Source organism: Cherax quadricarinatus, chromosome 86, assembly GCF_038502225.1.
Source record: "Cherax quadricarinatus isolate ZL_2023a chromosome 86, ASM3850222v1, whole genome shotgun sequence".
In the NCBI taxonomy this organism is placed as follows: domain Eukaryota; kingdom Metazoa; phylum Arthropoda; class Malacostraca; order Decapoda; family Parastacidae; genus Cherax; species Cherax quadricarinatus.
The window spans coordinates 16,580,666-16,596,127 of NC_091377.1; the positions used below are offsets into that span (position 1 = coordinate 16,580,666).

The window sequence follows — 15,462 nt, forward strand, 5'->3', positions numbered from 1 at the left end:
TAGTGCTCTAGTTCTCTGTTATGGTGACTCAGTACTGCTCTGAGCAGCCGGATCAAATTTTTACATTGTAATCTCTGACAAACGTGTAGTAATATATACTTGAAATATATGCTTCTCGCCTTGCGTACTGTATATGCCATCTTTGGTGGTCCAGTAAGCCAGCAGAAGTCCTAAGACCCGCGTCATGAAACACTTGTCCTGTTTCCTGACAAACATTCCCTAACCTTCAGGAAGAAATCCACATATTTTTTCCTCGAAGCCTTTTTATCTGCTTCTCCGAGGCTGTGGGTCCACAATTTGCACTACAGATTAAATAACAAAAAGGCACAATACCGTGACTGGAACGATACACAAATAACCCACACATAAAAGACAGAAGCTTACGACGACGTTTCGGTCCGACTTGGACCATTGACAAAGTCACACAGACTTTGTCAATGGTCCAAGTCGGACCGAAACGTCGTCGTAAGCTTCTGTCTTTTATGTGCGGGTTATTTGTGTATTGCACTACAGATTATATATATAAATAATATGTTGTGCCGAATAGGTAAAACTTGCGACTTTGGCTTAAATAACAACGCTCTTCTTGCAGAATAAGGCAAGCGAAAATTTGTGTATGCAATAATTTCGCAAAAATCATTCTGAACCTAACGAAAAAAAAATATATTTCATTGTTTATTATTATTGTAAACTTATCTGAAATATGTTTAGTTAGATTAGGTTAAATTTGAGTGCGCTTTTTATAATAAGGTTAGGTAAGTTTTCTAAGGTTGTTTTGGTACAAAATTATTAATTTTTGCATTATCATAAATGAAAAAATGTACCTTTAAACGTAAAAGAGAAAATTTTCGAAAGGACTTAATTTTAAATGAGCTCTTGCTATTTGATCAGTTTTACTTATTCGGCACGATATATATATATAATATGGAAGACAAGCCATGGGGGATGGAAATCTTCAGCTGAAAATTTACATTCCCCGTGGCTTGTTTTGCATGGTTCAGATCGACTGTGTGTGTGTGTGTGTGTGTGTGTCTGCCAGTAAGGTAAAGCAGGATCGCATATGAACAAGGTTTTTTTTTTAGAAAGGGTTGGGGGTGTGTAGATCAAGTGTTTACAGTGAATTATATAGGTGAACATTATTTAGATAATGTAGATAGGTTTTTATTACAACTATGGATTTGGAAAAGGCATGTGATAGGGTGGATAGGGGAACAATATGGCAGCTGTTGCAAGTGTATGGAATAGGAGGTAGGTTACTGAAAGCAGTTAAGAGTTTTTCCGAGGATAGTGAGGCTCAGGTTAGAGTATGTAGGAGAGAGTGAGATTATTTACCAGTACAAGTACACCTTAGACAGTGATGCATGATGTCACCATGATTGTTCAATACAATTATAGATGGGGTTGTAAGAGAAGTGAAGGCTTGCATGTTGGCAACAGGTGTGCGATTAAGAGATAAAGAATTTAATGCAAAGTGGGAGTTGTTACAGTTGCTTTTTGCTGATGACACTGTGCATTTGGGAGATTCTGAAGAGAGGTTGGTGAATGAATTTTATAGGTTATGTAAAAGAAGGAAATTAAAAATGAACATAAGGTGATGGGGATAAAAAATTAGGTAATGAAAGATTGGATGTCAAGTTGGAGAGAGGAAGTATGGAGGAAGTGGATGTATTCAGATATTTGGGAGTGGATATGTCAGCAGATGGGTCTGTGAAAGATCTGGGATCTGGGAGAGTGGCAAAAGTACTCTACTTTGATACGAAGGGTGCAGGTTCGAATCCTGCTGTAGACTGAGAGATAATGTTTGTAAATAATTTCGCCTGTTTGTGAATTGTTAAGCATTGTGTACATCCACAGCAGGTCTCGAACCTGGAAACTCTGCCTAAGAGTACACGGTACTTTATCCACGACGCCAGATCCAGATAAGTATGGGCGCCTAGCCGAAGCTAGACGATGTTTCCCCATAACCCGGAGCACCAGGCTCGTTTTCAAAGTTATTTCATCAAATCCTGCCACATGCAGTGGACAACGAAAGACACTTGAAATACTTAACAATTCGAAAACAGGCAAAATTATTTACGAACATTGTGTGTGTGTGGGGGGGATTTATTTTAGCATTTGGGAATAAGTATGGTTTAGAATGGTTTAAATGGAAATGTCTAGCTGTTAGGGAAAAGGGAAGAGATGTACATAATTACTGTGGAGTGATAAAAGAGAATGGTAGTAGAGGTTAGACAGGGTGTAGAACTTGTCAGCAGTGAGGTTAGGGTGAATGAAGGTAGGGAGAGAAGTTCTGGTGGTTGGGATGGATGGAATGAGGGAGGGAGGTTGGTAGGTAGGTAGGTTAGGAGTGTGGGGCGTCGAGGTTGGGATGGGCCGTGCTGCTGGATGACATGCGAGGGCCCACTAGCATGGGCTGGCAGTGGTCGGGCAGCGTTTGGCTGGGTTGGCCGTGTGAAGGGTGGTGGGTGAGTGTGTGTGAGGGTGTGCGTGTGTGAGAGTATGTGTGTGTGCAAAGTGTGTCTACGTACATGTGCGTCAAGCCACCACCTTGTAAAGTCAGTGAACTATACACATTTCTTGAGAGAATAGTTTGGTGTACGGTTGATATCGTGAGTTGTTTACTAAACACATTTATTAACGAGTGATAATTGAAACACAAGTCAGCGTTAAATAAAGAACATTTGCCGTCATAGAATTGTAAGTTATTGGTGATCAAAGATAACTAAGTTATCATGAAGTGAAGTTTGTAAGTGAGTATGTGATGCTCCCTACTGTACCAGTACTTGTACCACTGTACCAGTACTTGTACCACTGTACCAGTACTTGTACCACTGTACCAGTACTTGTACCACTGTACCAGTACTTGTACCACTGTACCAGTACTTGTACCACTGTACCAGTACTTGTACCACTGTACCAGTGCTTGTACCACTGTACCAGTACTTGTACCACTGTACCAGTGCTTGTACCACTGTACCAGTACTTGTACCACTGTACCAGTACTTGTACCACTGTACCAGTACTTGTACCACTGTACCAGTGCTTGTACCACTGTACCAGTACTTGTACCACTGTACCAGTGCTTGTACCACTGTACCAGTACTTGTACCACTGTACCAGTGCTTGTACCACTGTACCAGTGCTTGTACCACTGTACCAGTGCTTGTACCACTGTACCAGTACTTGTACCACTGTACCAGTGCTTGTACCACTGTACCAGTACTTGTACCACTGTACCAGTACTTGTACCGCTGTACCAGCACTTGTGCCACTGTACCAGCACTTGTACCACTGTACCAGTGCTTGTACCACTGTACCAGTACTTATACCACTGTACCAGTGCTTGTACCACTGTGCCAGTGCTTGTACCATTGTACCAGTGCTTGTACCACTGTACCAGTACTTGTACCACTGTACCAGTACTTGTACCACTGTACCAGTACTTGTACCACTGTACCAGTGCTTGTACCACTGTACCAGTACCACTGTACCAGTACTTGTGCCACTGTACCAGCACTTGTGCCATTGTACCAGCACTTGTATCACTGTATCAGCACTTGTACCACTGTACCAGTACTTGTACCTCTGTACCAGCACTTGTACCACTGTACCAGTGCTTGTACCACTGTACCAGTACTTATACCACTGTACCAGTGCTTGTACCACTGTGCCAGTGCTTGTACCATTGTACCAGTACTTGTACCACTATACCAGTACTTGTACCACTGTACCAGTACTTGTACCACTGTACCAGTGCTTGTACCACTGTACCAGTACTTGTACCACTGTACCAGTGCTTGTACCACTGTACCAGTACCACTGTACCAGTACTTGTGCCACTGTACCAGCACTTGTGCCATTGTACCAGCACTTGTATCACTGTATCAGCACTTGTACCACTGTACCAGTACTTGTACCTCTGTACCAGTTCTTGTACCACCGTACCAGTACTTGTACCACCGTACCAGTACTTGTACCACTGTACCAGTACTTGTACCACTGTACCAGTGCTTGTACCACTGTACCAGTACTTGTACCACTGTACCAGTGCTTGTACCACTGTACCAGTACTTGTACCACTGTACCAGTACTTGTACCACTGTACCAGTACTTGTACCACTGTACCAGTGCTTGTACCACTGTACCAGTACTTGTACCACTGTACCAGTGCTTGTACCACTGTACCAGTACTTGTACCACTGTACCAGTGCTTGTACCACTGTACCAGTGCTTGTACCACTGTACCAGTGCTTGTACCACTGTACCAGTACTTGTACCACTGTACCAGTGCTTGTACCACTGTACCAGTACTTGTACCACTGTACCAGTACTTGTACCGCTGTACCAGCACTTGTGCCACTGTACCAGCACTTGTACCACTGTACCAGTGCTTGTACCACTGTACCAGTACTTATACCACTGTACCAGTGCTTGTACCACTGTGCCAGTGCTTGTACCATTGTACCAGTGCTTGTACCACTGTACCAGTACTTGTACCACTGTACCAGTACTTGTACCACTGTACCAGTACTTGTACCACTGTACCAGTGCTTGTACCACTGTACCAGTACCACTGTACCAGTACTTGTGCCACTGTACCAGCACTTGTGCCATTGTACCAGCACTTGTATCACTGTATCAGCACTTGTACCACTGTACCAGTACTTGTACCTCTGTACCAGCACTTGTACCACTGTACCAGTGCTTGTACCACTGTACCAGTACTTATACCACTGTGCCAGTGCTTGTACCATTGTACCAGTACTTGTACCACTATACCAGTACTTGTACCACTGTACCAGTACTTGTACCACTGTACCAGTGCTTGTACCACTGTACCAGTACTTGTACCACTGTACCAGTGCTTGTACCACTGTACCAGTACCACTGTACCAGTACTTGTGCCACTGTACCAGCACTTGTGCCATTGTACCAGCACTTGTATCACTGTATCAGCACTTGTACCACTGTACCAGTACTTGTACCTCTGTACCAGTTCTTGTACCACCGTACCAGTACTTGTACCACCGTACCAGTACTTGTACCACCGTACCAGTACTTGTATCACTGTACCAGTACATGTACCACTGTACCAGTACTTGTACCACTAGTACTCTACAAGAACTTGTACCTCTGTAGCAACACTTGTACTACTAGTATTCTGTACCAGCACTTGTACCACTAGTACTCTGTACCAGCACTTGTACCTCTGTTCCAGCACTTGTACTACTAGTACTCTTACCAGCACTTGTACCACTAGTACTCTGTACCAGCCCTTGTACCACTAGTACTCTGTACCAGCACTTGTACCACTAGTACTCTGTACCAGCATTTGTACCTCTGTACCAGCACTTGTACCACTAGTACTCTGTACCAGCACTTGTACCACTAGTACTCTGTACCAGCATTTGTCCCTCTGTACCAGCACTTGTACCACTAGTACTCTGTACCAGCATTTGTCCCTCTGTACCAGCAATTGTACCACCAGAACTCTGCTCCAACACGTGTACTAATAATACTCTGTACCAACGCTTGTACCACTAGTACTGTGTACCAGCACTTGTACCACTAGTACTCTGTACCAGCACTTGTACCACTAGTACTCTGTACCAACACTTGTACTACTAGTACTCTGTGTGAGCACTTGCACCACTAGTACTCTGTACGAGCACTTGCACCACTAGTACTCTACCAACACTTGCACCACTAGTACTCTGTACCAGCACTTGTACCACTAGTACTCTGTATCAACACTTGCACCACTAGTACCCTGTACCAGCACTTGTACCACTAGTAATCTGTACCAGCACTTGTACCGCCAGTACTCTTCACCAACACTTGTACCACTAGTACTCTGTACCAACACTTGTACCACTAGTACCCTGTACCAGCACTTGTACCACTAGTACCCTGTACCAGCACTTGTACCACTAGTAATCTGTACCAGCACTTGTACCGTCAGTACTCTGCACCAACACTTGTACTAGTACTCTGTACCAACACTTGTACCACTAGTACTCGATACCAGCACTTGTACCACTAGTACTCTGTACCAGCACTTGTACGACTAGTACTCTGTACCAGCACTTACCACTAGTACTCTGTACCAACTCCTGTACCACCAGTACTCTGCACCAATACTTGTACCACCAGTACTCTGCACCAATACTTGTACCACCAGTACTCTGCGCCAACACTTGTACCTCCAGTACTCTGCGCCAACACTTGTACCTCCAGTACTCTGCGCCAACACTTGTACCTCCAGTACCCTGCCCCAACACCTGTACCTCCAGTACTCTTCACAAAGACCTGTACCACCAGTACTCTGTATCAACACTTGTACAACCAGTACTCTGGACCAACACCTTTACCACCAGTACTCTGGACCAACACCTTTACCACCAGTACTCTGGACCAACACCTGTACAACCACTACTCTGGACCAACACCTGGACCAGCACTTGTACCACCAGTACCCTGCCCCAACACCTGTACCTCCAGTACTCTTCACAAACACTTGTACCACCAGTACTCTGGATCAACACTTGTACAACCAGTACTCTGGACCAACACCTGTACCACCAGTACTCTGGACCAACATCTGTACAACCAGTACTCTGGACCAACACCTGGACCAGCACTTGTACCACGAGTACTCTGTACCAACTCCTGAACCACCAGTACTCTGTACCTCCAGTACTCTGCGCCAACACTTGTACCTCCAGTAGTCTGCGCCAACACTTGTACCTCCAGTACTCTGCACGATCACCTGTACCTCCAGTACTCTGTACCAACACCTGTACTTCTAGTACTCTGCACCAACACCTGTACCACCAGTACTCTGCGTCAACACCTGTCCCACCAGCACTGCACTAACACCTGTACCTCCAGAACTCTGCACCAACACCTGTTCCACCAATAGTCTGCATCAACACCTGTACCACCAGTACTCTGCACCTATATACCAGTGTGTACCCCCAGTACTCTGCACCAATATACCAGTGTGTACCCCCAGTACTGTGCACCAATATACCAGTGTGTACCACCAATACTGTACATGAACACAGGTGTGATGAATGGTTTGAAAAACCGACAAGTTTGATGAAGCCACTGTGTGGCGAAACGTTTCCTGAATAAAGATTCCCATATGCTGCATAAGTGTCTCAATCTTCATGAACACAGGTGCCCAGCATTCCAGGGTACAGTGTTCAGAGTGGTGGTAGCCACTCCTGGCAAGGCCACTTGCCCATCACTCTGACACTTGCCCATCACTCTAGCTGACACTTGCCCATCACTCTAGCTGACACTTGCCCATCACTCTAGCTGACACTTGCCTATCACTCTAGCTGACACTTGCCCATCAGTCTAGCTGACACTTGCCCATCACTCTAGCTGACACTTGCCCATCAGTCTAGCTGATACTTGCCCATCACTCTAGCTGACACTTGCCCACCACTCTAGCTGACACTTGCCTATCACTCTAGCTGACACTTGCCCACCACTCTAGCTGACACTTGCCTATCACTCTAGCTGACACTTGCCTATCACTCTAGTTGATACTTACCCATCAGTCTAGCTGACACTTACCCATCAGTCTAGCTGACACTTGCCCATCACTCTAGCTGACACTTGCCCACCACTCTAGCTGACACTTGCCTATCACTCTAGCTGACACTTGCCTATCACTCTAGTTGATACTTACCCATCAGTCTAGCTGACACTTACCCATCAGTCTAGCTGACACTTACCCATCAGTCTAGCTGACACTTACCCATCAGTCTAGCTGACACTTACCCATCAGTCTAGCTGACACTTGCCTATCACTCTAGTTGATACTTACCCATCAGTCTAGCTGACACTTGCCCATCACTCTAGCTGACACTTGCCTATCACTAGTTAATACTTACCCATCAGTCTAGCTGACACTTACCCATCAGTCTAGCTGACACTTGCCTATCACTAGTTAATACTTACCCATCAGTCTAGCTGACACTTGCCCATCACTAGTTAATACTTACCCATCAGTCTAGCTGACACTTGCCCATCACTAGTTAATACTTACCCATCAGTCTAGCTGACACTTGCCCATCACTAGTTAATACTTACCCATCAGTCTAGCTGACACTTGCCCATCACTCTAGCTGACACTTGCCCATCACTCTAGCTGACACTTGCCCATCACTCTAGCTGACACTTGCCTATCACTCTAGCTGACACTTGCCCATCACTAGTTAATACTTACCCATCAGTCTAGCTGATACTTGCCCATCACTCTCTAGCTAACATTGGCCCGTCACTATAGCTGACACTTGCCCATCACTCTAGCTGACACCCATCACTCTAGTCGATACCCATGAATCTAGCTGACACTTGCCCATCACTCTACCTGACAATTACCCATCACTACCTGACACTTGCCCATCACACTCTAGCTGACACTTGCCTATCTCACTTTAGCTGACATTTGCCATCACACTGGCAGTGACTTGTCCATCACATTGGCTGACACTTGCCCATCATACTAGGTGGCACTTGCTCATCACACTAGCTGACAGTTGTCCATCACACTCGCTGACACTTGCCCATTACTCTAGCTGATACTTGCCCATTACTAGCTGACATTTGCCCATCACTATCTGACACTTGCCCATCATCCTTTAGCTGACACTTGCCCATCACACTGTAGATGACACTTGCCTATGGCTCTAGCTGACACTTGTCCATCACAATAGCTGACACTTGCCCATCACATCACACACTAGCTGACACTAGACCATCACACTCTAGCTGAAACTTGCCCATCACACACTAGCTGACACTTGCCCATCACACACTAGCTGATACTTGCCCATCACACACTAGCTGACACTTGCCCATCACACACTAGCTGACACTTGTCCATCACACACTAGCTGACACTTGCCCATCACACTCTAGCTGACACTTGCCCATCACACACTAGCTGACACTTTCACCATCACACACTAGCTGACACTTGCCCATCACACTAGCTGATACTTGCCCATCACACTAGCTGATACTTGCCCATCACACTCTAGCTGAGACTTGCCCATTACACTAGCTGACACTTGCCCATCACACTAGCTGACACTTGCCTATCACATCACACACTAGCTGGCACTTGCCCATCACATTGCACACTAGCTGACACTTGCCCATCACATCACACACTAACTGAGAGTTGCCCATCACATCACACACTAGCTGACTTGCCCATCACATCACACACTAACTGACACTTGCCCATCACATCACACACTAGCTGACACTAGACCATCACATCACTCACTAGCTGACACTTTCCCCATCTCACACTAGCTGACACTTGCCCATCACACTAGCTGAGACTTGCCCATCACACTAGCTGATACTTGCCCATCACACTCTAGCTGAGACTTGCCCATCACACTAGCTGACACTTGCCTATCACATCACACACTAGCTGACACTAGACCATCGCATCACACACTAGCTGACACTTGCCCATCACACTCTAGCTGACACTTGCCCATCACACACTAGCTGACACTTGCCCATCACACTCTAGCTGACATTTGCCCATCACACGGTAGCTGACATTTGCCCATCACACGGTAGCTGACACTTGCCCATCACACTCTAGCTGACTCACTACATCCAGCAGGAAGTTCTTCAGTTTGCACTTAAATATTTCTTTCATTGTATATCCAGTAATGGCAGGAGAGTCTTGGAACTCTGGTGATACTTTCCTGTGGTTGCTTCAGTTATTATTGAGTGTACATTTACTGCAGTATCTCTCTTGTGTAGGCTGCCTAGCTGACCAAGTATTTTACAAGTAGGTTATCACTTCTTTTCTCATGTCCGTTATCAAGTACATTCAGATAGCATTGTGGTGTTTCCAGTACTGGTAGTTGTAGATGATAAGTGTGCCGTGAAAGATCTCTAAGTATTTTCCATCTGTAATCTCTGACATGTTTTAGAGATGAAAGCATAAGTTGTCTATAATTACCATAATTGACGTGGTCTGTCGGGGTTTGAAAGTTCTAGTAATTTAACTTTTCATTTCCCCTCAGTTTGAATTTTGTCCCTTAAACGACTACTTGAAGGATACCTAAAGGACATTTCGGGGGGTCAGCGCCCCTGCAGCACGGTCCTAGACTAGGCTTCTTGGACGATCAAAGCTTGAATAACACGTTGCTAATTCTGGCTGCACATTTAAATGTACGAACCACGGCTCGGCGGGACAGGCAGTGATGTGAATAAGTTGTCCAGTCTCTCCTGAAGACAGCAAGAGGTTTGTTGGTAATTCCTCTTTTCCAGCTCATCAGTCTTGCCTACCTTGAAGGCAATATTTAATACAAAGCAGTATTGCATGCTGGAGAGAACAAGTGACTTACAGTACCATTAGCATGTCACAGTACCATTAGCATGTCTTGTCCTGAAAGTTATGGTTAGCCTGCTTATTATTAATTATCCTTGTGGTAGCCATGGGAACGTTGTTGCGATATCCGTCGAAGACCGCTAATCTTCAGTTGCTCCGCTGTGGAAGAGTGGGAGAAATACACTATAACGGAGTACAGGACAAACTCAAATCATTCAGTAGAGCCAAAGTTTCATGTGCCAGACTTGGGAGTAAGGATGTGAGAAGATAGCATTCAAGGATTTTAACAATGTTGCCATTGCTACGACAAGGAAAAATGATATCTGAATAAATAGAACTTTGTTAGGTACAGGGACACAGATGCAACTAATGTGACATTTTATTGTGGCAACCTTTCTGTCTCCAGAAACTTTGTGAAGCCGTAACGGCTTGACAAAGTTCCTGGAGACCAAAACGTTGCCACAATAAAATGTCACATTAGTTGCACTTGTCTTTTACCTAACATATTATCGGTAATTCTACCAACAATTTTACAAATAGAGCTTTCAAGACAGATGCTGAGTCAGTAATTGTAAGGCAAGAGGAGTGACCTGCTCTTCAACTCTTGCTGCCTTGGATTGTACAATTGTTGTGATTCACTGTGATTGGCAATCTTGATTCTTATGACCCTTTCAAAAATTTATATATATATATATATATATATATATATATATATATATATATATATATATATATATATATATATATATATATATATATATATATATAGACAAACGTACCTCAGGGAAAACTCAAGGTTCTCCCCGGAGCTGTTTGAATATTTTCTACTATCCCCTATGTTTTATATTCTATGTGAACATTTATTAATAAACAGAATACATTTACAGAAAACACAAACATGAATACAATGGTACAATGTGTTAAATATCATGAATTTCCTCCAGCTCCTCCGAAGCTGGATGCGAGCCAAGTATGCAGCAAGCATTTCCCCTCTGGATGGCCATGCTGAGGCGCTGGAACATGAAAGTGGCTGCCCTTGGGTTCCTGGTGGTGTCGATGAGTCTGGAACCCAATTCTTTAAGGAAACGTGTGGCATTTTTTTCCCCATGATCCGATGGTCTCTGATCCCACTGGGACAAATTGATACTATTGGCTTATATCCCTGTACTTGCTGATCTTGTACTCCTCCCTGTGGTCAGCAGCTCCTCCTTGTCGCCCGACACTGTGATGAATATAGATGTCAGCCAGTGTGGACACACAGGTATAGTCCCATGCTAAGAGCTTGCCATTCTTTCAAGGATAGATGGTGATCCCGTCGTGGCAGTTTGCTGGGTTGTGGGTATTGTTGGCTACTAGTGATCGGGGCTCCCTCTCGGCTGGGCATCCAGCTGTAGCAAGGGTTCTCCTTATGATGTTGACCTCATTGTGTCTTGCATGTCAGCCCTTGGTTTTGAAACAGCTAAGACCGTGTAGACCGTATTGGTCTGCTTGCACTAAGCTGCAAATACACGTATATTCTGTGTGAATTGGGGCAGCAAGGCACAGAGCCACTGTAATACAGAGGGTCTTAGAGTCGAGTCGCATTCCCATTGCCGATATGGGAACTGTTTGGTGGAAGTCCCCAGAGTGAGGTACACTCACAGTCTGGAGATGGGTAGTCTCCCTATCTGATGTTGCAACCCTGAGCATGTTGGCAAGCACCTTTTCAGCGGTTGGGCCATCCCAGCTTGACTGTGAGCTAGCGCTGCACTAGGGTTTGGTGCTGGAGCAGCAAGAGTCTCCCATTCAGTGATGGCACTGGCATAGCTAGGGTCCTGTATTCCTGCTGAGTCACTGAGGTTATCAGGAAGAATTTGTCTTATCAACGCGTTTCATGCTATGGAAGAGGATAGGAAAGCTGGTAGAGCAATCTGGGAGGATCTGCCTACTCCCAGCCCCCCCCAAGCCTGACCGGAAGTGAGGCTTGCAACCACTGTCCATCTTCAAGGGAAAGATTCAATACACTCTCTAGCATGGTCTTGAGAGAGTCATATTCCTTGAGTTTTGGACTGCTGAAGGCTGGGGAGCATCTCAGAAAGTAGGTAAGTTTTGGGATTGACAGGCACCTGGTGAGTAGGTAGAAGGCATCATGTGTGTCAATGTCTTTCATCTTGCTTTCCATCGTCCGGAGGTGTGAGATTTTTTTTTCTAGGATCTGATCGATGGCATTGGACCCAAGAGGAGCACCAAGGAGAGTGCTATTGACTGGATCAATGGCTCGTGCTCCTGGTAAAACGGCACTAATATTCTGGATCATCTTTTGATTGGTAGAAACTATTTCACATTTGGTGGGGTTTAAAGAAAGGCCCAGGCTTTCTCCCATATCTTTAATTTTACTGATGTCCTCTAGGAGAGATTCTGTTGTGCCAGCTAGGGTACCGTCGTCCAGGAACCAGATATTGAACTCCCTGGAGAGTGCTTCTGTGACTTCCTTGACTTCCTTTGCAATTGCTTTACTGCCTCCTTTGTGAAGTGGATCAATGTGAGTGATATTGAATGCTTGTTGGATGACGCCAGTATCCAGGCTGCTGCTCCGTAGAATACCAGACCCAAGATACTGGTCTTCATCTTTGATAAATATAGAATTCCACTGATTATTGTGATCACTGAAACATACGTCAGATGACTTTTTTTTTTTAAATGTAGGTCTCCTGATACTGTGACCTGTATTTAAAAATGTAGGTCACCTGATACTGTGACCTGTATTTAAAAATGTAGGTCACCTGATACTGTGACCTGTATTTAAAAATGTAGGTCACCTGATACTGTGACCTGTATTTAAAAATGTAGGTCACCTGATACTGTGACCTGTATTTAAAAATGTAGGTCACCTGACAGTTTTTTTTTTCAAATATAGGTCACCTGACAGTTTTTTCAAATATAGGTCACCTGACAATTTTTTTCAAATATAGGTCACCTGACAGTTTTTTCAAATATAAGTCACCTGACAGTTTTTTCAAATATAGGTCACCTGACAGTTTTTTCAAATTTAGGTCACCTGACAGTTTTTTCAAATATAGGTCACCTGACAGTTTTTTCAAATATAGGTCACCTGACAGTTTTTTCAAATATAGGTCACCTGACAGTTTTTTCAAATATAGGTCACCTGACAGTTTTTTTCAAATATAGGTCACCTGACAGTTTTTTCAAATATAGGTCACCTGACAGTTTTTTCAAATATAGGTCACCTGACAGTTTTTTCAAATATAGGTCACTTGACAGTTTTTTCAAATATAGGTCATCTGACATAGTTTTTTCAAATATAGGTCACCTGACAGTTTTTTCAAATATAGGTCACCTGACAGTTTTTTTCAAATATAGGTCACCTGACATAGTTTTTTCAAATATAGGTCACTTGACATAGTTTTTTCAAATATAGGTCACCTGACATAGTTTTTTCAAATATAGGTCACCTGACATAGTTTTTTTCAAATATAGGTCACCTGACAGTTTTTCAAATATATGTCACCTGACATAGTTTTTTCAAATATAGGTCACCTGACATAGTTTTTTCAAATATAGGTCACCTCACAGTTTTTTCAAATATAGGTCACCTGACAGTTTTTTCAAATATAGGTCACCTGACAGTTTTTTCAAATATAGGTCACCTGACATAGTTTTTTCAAATATAGGTCACCTGACATAGTTTTTTCAAATATAGGTCACCTGACATAGTTTTTTTCAAATATAGGTCACCTGACAGTTTTTTTCAAATATAGGTCACCTGACAGTTTTTTCAAATATAGGTCACCTGACATAGTTTTTTTCAAATATAGGTCACCTCACAGTTTTTTCAAATATAGGTCACTTGACAGTTTTTTCAAATATAGGTCACTTGACATAGTTTTTTCAAATATAGGTCACTTGACATAGTTTTTTCAAATATAGGTCACCTGACAGTTTTTCAAATATAGGTCACCTGACAGTTTTTTTTCAAATATAGGTCACTTGACAGTTTTTCAAATATAGGTCACCTGACAGTTTTTTCAAATATAGGTCACCTGACAGTTTTTTCAAATATAGGTCACCTGACAGTTTTTTCAAATATAGGTCACCTGACAGTTTTTTCAAATATAGGTCACCTGACATAGTTTTTTCAAATATAGGTCACCTGACAGTTTTTTCAAATATAGGTCACCTGACATAGTTTTTTCAAATATGGGTCATCTGACATAGTTTTTTCAAATATGGGTCACCTGACATAGTTTTTTCAAATATAGGTCACCTGACATAGTTTTTTCAAATATAGGTCACTTGACATAGTTTTTCAAATATAGGTCACCTGACATAGTTTTTTCAAATATAGGTCACCTGACAGTTTTTTTCAAATATAGGTCATCTGACAGTTTTTTCAAATATACTTCACCTGACAGTTTTTTCAAATATAGGTCACCTGACATAGTTTTTTCAAATATAGGTCACCTGACATAGTTTTTTCAAATATAGGTCACCTGACATAGTTTTTCAAATATAGGTCACCTGACATAGTTTTTTCAAATATAGGTCACCTGACAGTTTTTCAAATATAGGTCACCTGACAGTTTTTCAAATATAGGTCACCTGACAGTTTTTCAAATATAGGTCACCTGACAGTTTTTCAAATATAGGTCACCTGACAGTTTTTCAAATATAAGTCACCTGACAGTTTTTCAAATATAGGTCACCTGACAGTTTTTCAAATATAGGTCACCTGACAGTTTTTCAAATATAGGTCACCTGACAGTTTTTCAAATATAGGTCACCTGACAGTTTTTCAAATATAGGTCACCTGACAGTTTTTCAAATATAGGTCACCTGACAGTTTTTCAAATATAGGTCACCTGACAGTTTTTCAAATATAGGTCACCTGACAGTTTTTCAAATATAGGTCACCTGACAGTTTTTCAAATATAGGTCACCTGACAGTTTTTCAAATATAGGTCACCTGACAGTTTTTCAAATATAGGTCACCTGACAGTTTTTCAAATATAGGTCACCTGACAGTTTTTCAAATATAGGTCACCTGACATAGTTTTTCAAATATAGGTCACCTGACATAGTTT

General features: G+C 43.0%; 1 protein-coding gene across 7 annotated transcripts in view; it reads left to right on the forward strand.

Moving 5' to 3' along the window:
- Nucleotides 1–2,414: 2,414 nt before the first annotated feature.
- LOC128703085 (LIM domain-containing protein jub) overlaps nt 2,415–15,462 on the forward strand; it is a 347,638-nt gene continuing 334,590 nt past the window's right edge. The window contains exon 1 of one of the 7 annotated variants that reach the window (XM_070103671.1): nt 2,415–2,697. The gene's annotated coding sequence lies outside the window, so the exon portion shown is untranslated. The remainder of the gene's footprint in view (nt 2,698–15,462) is intronic. The other 6 variants (XM_070103683.1, XM_070103674.1, XM_070103673.1 and 3 more) reach the window with 6 other exon arrangements.